This window comes from Apium graveolens, chromosome 9, assembly GCF_009905375.1.
Source record: "Apium graveolens cultivar Ventura chromosome 9, ASM990537v1, whole genome shotgun sequence".
NCBI classification, from domain to species: domain Eukaryota; kingdom Viridiplantae; phylum Streptophyta; class Magnoliopsida; order Apiales; family Apiaceae; genus Apium; species Apium graveolens.
The window spans coordinates 40,909,618-40,915,617 of NC_133655.1; the positions used below are offsets into that span (position 1 = coordinate 40,909,618).

General features: G+C 38.6%; 1 non-coding gene across 1 annotated transcript; it reads right to left on the reverse strand.

The window, feature by feature from the left end:
- Positions 1–682: 682 nt before the first annotated feature.
- Positions 683–789, reverse strand: LOC141688108 (small nucleolar RNA R71). The gene has a single exon (XR_012561572.1). It is a non-coding gene; the product is annotated as a small nucleolar RNA R71 (small nucleolar RNA).
- Positions 790–6,000: the final 5,211 nt, after the last annotated feature.

Sequence of the window (6,000 nt, forward strand, 5' to 3'; positions counted from 1 at the left end):
TGTCTTAGCATTGAGCGATAACCATATATTGTTGCATAGGTGCATAAATTGAACTTAACCTAAACCAGTCTCTGTGGGAATGAATCTGATTTATATCTTATAATACTTGCGAACGCGTATACTTGCGTGAATATTAGCGCGTGTTTTCGCCCCAACAAGTTTTTGGCGCCGCTGCCGGGGACTTGGTGTTAATTTTTAGTTTATGTGCTTGTCATCAGTGGTCATTAAAGTTCACTGACTCAGATTCTTTTACTTTCATGGTTTATTTATTTGTGTTTCAGGTACTCATTACAGTGGGAGATCCAGCAGTACGAACGAAAGCCTTGATGGATTTTCTTAACCCAAGATCAATGACATTCAATCTAGCATTGTCCGGCCAGCTATCACTGCTAATACTTTTGAGATCAAGCTTGGCATAATTTAATGGATGCAGAATTCAATCCAGTTTGGGGGTTCTCCAACTGTATATCCCAATATGCACATTAGGGACTTCATTGAGATCTGCAACACCTTCAAGTTCAACGGTGTTTCTGATGATGCTGTGAAGTTGAGACTATTCCCATTCTCTCTGAGGGACAAGCCTAAGAGCTGGTTACATTCTCTACCAGCTGGTTCAATTACTACTTGGGAAGATCTTGCTCAGAAGTTTCTTACTAAATTCTTCCCTATGGCGAAGATAGCTGTAATTAGGAATGCTCTTACTCAATTTGCATAGCAATCATAAGAATCTTTATATGAAGCTTGGGAGTGCTACAAGGAGATGCTTAGGAAGTTTCCTTATCATGGAATGCCTGATTGGATGATCATCACTTGTTTTTACAATGGGTTGGGAGCACAGTCCAGACCCATGCTTGATACAGCAGCAGGCGGAGCATTATGGGCAAAGAGCGATAAGGAAGCTTATGATCTAATTGAACTGAAGGTTGCTAATGAATATCAGTATCCAACCCAGAGATTACCACATGGAAAGGTAGCAGGAGTTCTTGAAGTGGATACAGCTACGACTATCACTGCTCAACTAAAGGCGTTGTCTATGAAGATCGATTATCTAGCTAACTATGGTGTAATCATATAATAAGTGTTTGTGAGCTGTGTGCAGGTTCACATGCGACGGAGTAATGCGATATATCTAGTGAATCAGCTCAGTTTGTGAGCAACTTTCAGAGATCGCAGGAACCAATTCCAGACAGTTATCATCCTAACTTCAGCCGTTCCAGCAGTTTGAAAATAAAGAGTTCAATCCTCCTGGTTTTCAGCAATAACTCGCATCAAGAAAACAACTCCAACTTCAAACTCATGATGCAGGTCATTCGAATGAAAAATCTGAATTAGAGGAGTTGAGGCTTATGTGCAAAAACCAGGCTCTTATATGCAAAAGCTAGGCTATTTCTATCAAGACTCTGGAGAACCAAATAGGGCAAATTGCTAATGCCTTATTGAATCGCCCACTAGGAACGCTTCTTAGTGATATAGAAACAAATCCAGGCAAGAAGGAAGTTGAAGAAAAGGTGAACGCCATCACCTTGAGGTCTGGAAAGGTTGCAAGCCCCAACATTCAGCAAGACGAAGAGCCTGAAAAATCTCAAGTTTCAGAAAATACAGTTGTGGCTGAAGAAGAAGTGCAGAAGGAAGTAGAGGTGGAACCAAGGAAGACTACTGTGGAATACACTCCTCCTGAGGGTAATACAGGGGAGAAATAAATCTATCCTCCACCTCCTTTTCCTAAGAGGCTGCAGAAGAAAAAGCTGGATAAGTAGTTTGAGAAGTTTTTGGAGATGTTCAAGAAACTTCATATCAACATACCTTTCACTGAAGCTCTTGAACAGATGCCTAGCTATGCGAGGTTTATGAAAGGCATAATCTCTCGGAAAGTGAAGCTCGATGACTTAGAGACCGTTGCTCTAACAGAGGAATGCAGTGCTGTGCTGCAACAGAAGTTACCTCCGAAGCTTAAAGATCCTGGAAGCTTCACTATTCCTTGCACCATCTGAAACTTGTCGTTCGACAAGTGTTTATGTGATTTAGGAGCTAGCATCAATTTAATGCCCTTATCTATCTTCAAGAAGCTTGGTCTACCTGATCCGAAACCAATATACATGTCATTGCAACTAGCTGACCGTTCCATCGCTTATCCACGAGGTATAGTGGAGGATGTCTTGGTCAAGGTGGATAAACTCATCTTTCCTAGTGACTTTTTAATTCTTTATTTCAAGGAAGATAAAAAGATTCCCATTATCTTGGGAAGACCATTCTTGGCTATAGGCCGAACTATGATTGATGTACAAAAAGGAGAGCTTTCGATGAAGGTTTACGATCAAAAGGTCACTTTTAATGTGTTCAAGGAAATAAAGTTACCCACAACTAAAGAGGAGTGCTTTAAAGTAGAGCAAATTCAGGTTTTGAATGCACCTCCATGGAAGAGGAAGTTGGATATGCCATTCAATTCTCTTGGGTTAGCAGAGCTAAAAATTTCTTAGGAGCGTTTTGAACCATTTATTCAAGAAGATCCCACAATTGAGCTCAACCGAAAGCCAGATCACTTGAGTTATTCATTCTTAAGTGCACCCCATGATAAAGGGGTTGGGATATATTTTTGATGATGTAGAGAGTGGCTGGACGGATCTTCCATTGCCTACAGAGGGTTCTTCTCATGTGCCAGAGAAAGTTGATAGGTTTGGTCTTGGTGATGAGCAGTACAGGCGAGTGACTAGGCGTATGGAGGCCATGCACGACATTCACCGTCATTTTTCTGCAGATTTGACAGACGCTTTCGGTATTGTTGTTTGCAACACTGGTGGCAAGGTTGATTGGCCACCTGATCCTCCACCCGAAGAGGGTGATCTTTTCGACGACTAGGTATGCCTGAAATCCTTATTATTACCTTCAATGAGGACATTGAAAATATTAAGTTTGGGGGTGATAATGTAAGGATTAGTAGTGTGAGTCCATATAGATTCATATTGCATGTTTAGTTGTAGTTTATTCATATTTTTGCATGATTATTCATTTAGGACATATTTGTTTGTTTTTATGTAATTTCATATAGTTGCATTTGCATGCATATTTAGCATGATCCCTTAAGATGAACTATGATATTTGATAAGTTGATGTTGATTTTAGTGTGGTGATGACGAATAGAGGGATGTTTAAGTCTTAATGAATTGATTTGCATGCCAGAAACAAATATTTTCACAAAGTCTTATACGGTTGCTTTTGATCTAGATCATGATCATACTTGTTTGTTGTTGAGATTTAATCACTTGGTTATATTTAGAATTTATGATATTCTCGTAATGACGTAAAAACACTGATTTGTTTATCTGGAGAAAAACTTGGATTTCATTGCTAGTTGTTGTAATGCTAGGCGTCAAATGGCTAGTAGTCGGCTCATATTTTTATGAGTAGTATAGGGTTGAATGAGATGGAGCGAAACACACTCATTCAGAAATTGTTGAAAAAAAAAGAAAAAAAAGAAAGAAAAAAAGTATGTGTTTATGCATAATTGATCAAGAGTGAGCTCTTTAATACTCGAGTTATTAAGTTCCAGGGGACTTTGTGCCTAGTGACTTAAGGTTTTTATAGTCTGGGATCTGCTAACCTAAGTCTTTTGGGACCTCATTCATTGCACGGTCAAATAAGCATTTTTGCTATGTGTTCAATAATAGTGTGAATCCTTGTATAACTCTAGTAAAAATGAGGTGTTATGAGTCATAATACATTTATTGTCTATTCTGTTTATAAACTTTTGATTGTTTCGATGATAGATATGTTATGGTTATTGATCTAGTATCGAGAGTATATTTGTTAAGCATCCACACACGCACGTTTCCGGTTTGTGAGTTGGTTTATGGGATTTATTCGAACTCTATTTTAAGTCATTGCATTCTTAGAGGCATTGGCTTATTCATTTGGTTATGGTTATTCTGAGGGGATCGATTGCATTATCATTTAGTTGCATTCACGTAGTTGCATTCATGCATTAGGTTTGTTTTGTAGTTTTGAGTCTGTTTATGCTTGAGGACAAGCATCGATTCAATTTTGGGGGTGTGATAAGTGGATTTTATATCCACTTGGAATGCTTTATTACAAACTTAAATTGGTTTTTTGGACTCAAGTTGTTGGTATTTTGATGTGTTTTTGTGTTATTGCATTTCAGGTATCAGTTATATGAAGAAAAGAGCTTTTAAAGGAAATATGATAAGAAGTGATCAAAATTGGAAGCCAATGCCATTGTCAAGTTGCAGAGAATCTCAACAGCTTCGCGTGGATAGTTGAATCGCCTAATTCTGACGAGTAGAACTCAAGTTATGGCCAAAACAAGATTCATCAGAAATTTTTCCATAGAGGAGCTGGGCGCCCACCCAGAAGAGCTGAGTGGCCGCCCAGGAGAGCTGAGCGCCCGCCTGGAGAGCTGAGCGGCCGCCCAAGGCGCGGCTGGTCGCTGAAAAAGCCTTTTTCGAGTGGAATTTGATGATTTTAAGGATCCAGGTCCACTAGGGGCGTATATATACTTAAAAAAAGGGTTTTCATCATCCGGGAAGATTGGGATACAAAGGAGAAGACCTAGAAGCACAGTACAACTCTGAAAAAGAAGATCATATTTTCAACTTGTGATTCTTTGAATTAGTTGTAACTTTGGATTCTCGTTTTCATTCTTGTTGAACCTAGATCTCGTTTATTCGTGCTTTAATTATTATTCAATTTATTAAGACCTTATTTTATACCATGCTTTCATATGAACCCATGGTGACGATGAGTTCAGTTATGGGCTAATCGTTGTCATGGGATTCTAGCGGATTTACTTATGGATTTCAATAATTAATTGTTTCGATATCTTGGTGTGTGGTGATTGATTGATATCCTAGTATTGGTTGTGCTTATTCGTCTTATGTGCGTAGCTAACATATAAGATAACGTGTTAATCTCTATTGAAGCGACAGTGAATATAGAGGTTTAGAACTTGCCATGCTAGCATAGGTTCATGTATTGTATGCATGATCAGTGGGTAACACTAACCGTTTTACTTGCCCTATGTAATCAAGATAGATAACTTGTGCTTAAACCGTTATGTAGTAAAATTCTATAGACATATAGGGTCTCAATATAATTGGTGCCTATTCAGCTTCTATCTCTTTTGTGGATGTCTGGTAGAATGGTACTCGTGCAACGAACGTTGGCGTTTATCAGTTTCGTGTTATCTGATTAGTGTCATCACCATCACATGCTAAGGTTAAGAACAATAAGGCTATTGAATGAAGTATTTAATGAAGTTAGAATCCCATGTTTGTCATATATATTAATTTAACCATTCTTGTTCTCTTAGTTATAATTGTTAGTATAATCTCATAGTTTAATAAAAACCCAATTTGTTATTTGTCTTAGCATTGAGCGATAACCATATATTGTTGCATAGGTGCATAAATTGAACTTAACCTAAACCAGTCTCTGTGGGAATGAATCTGATTTATATCTTATAATACTTGCGAACGCGTATACTTTCGTGAATATTAGCGCGTGTTTTCGCCCCAACAAGTTTTTGGCACCGCTGCCGGGGACTTGGTGTTAATTTTTAGTTTATGTGCTTGTCATCAGTGGTCATTAAAGTTCACTGACTCAGATTCTTTTACTTTCATGGTTTATTTGTTTGTGTTTCAGGTACTCATTACAATGGGAGATCCAGCAGCACGAACGAAAGCCTTGATGGATTTTCTTAACCCAAGATCAATGACATTCAATCTAGCATTGTCCGGCCAGCTATCACTGCTAATACCTTTGAGATCAAGCTTGGCATAATTCAATGGATGCAGAATTCAATCCAATTTGGGGGTTCTCCAACTGTATATCCCAATATGCACATTAGGGACTTCATTGAGATCTGCAACACCTTCAAGTTCAACGGTGTTTCTGAAGATGCTGTGAAGTTGAGACTATTCTCATTCTCTCTGAGGGACAAGCCTAAGAGCTGGTTACACTCTCTACCAGCTGGTTCAATTACTACTT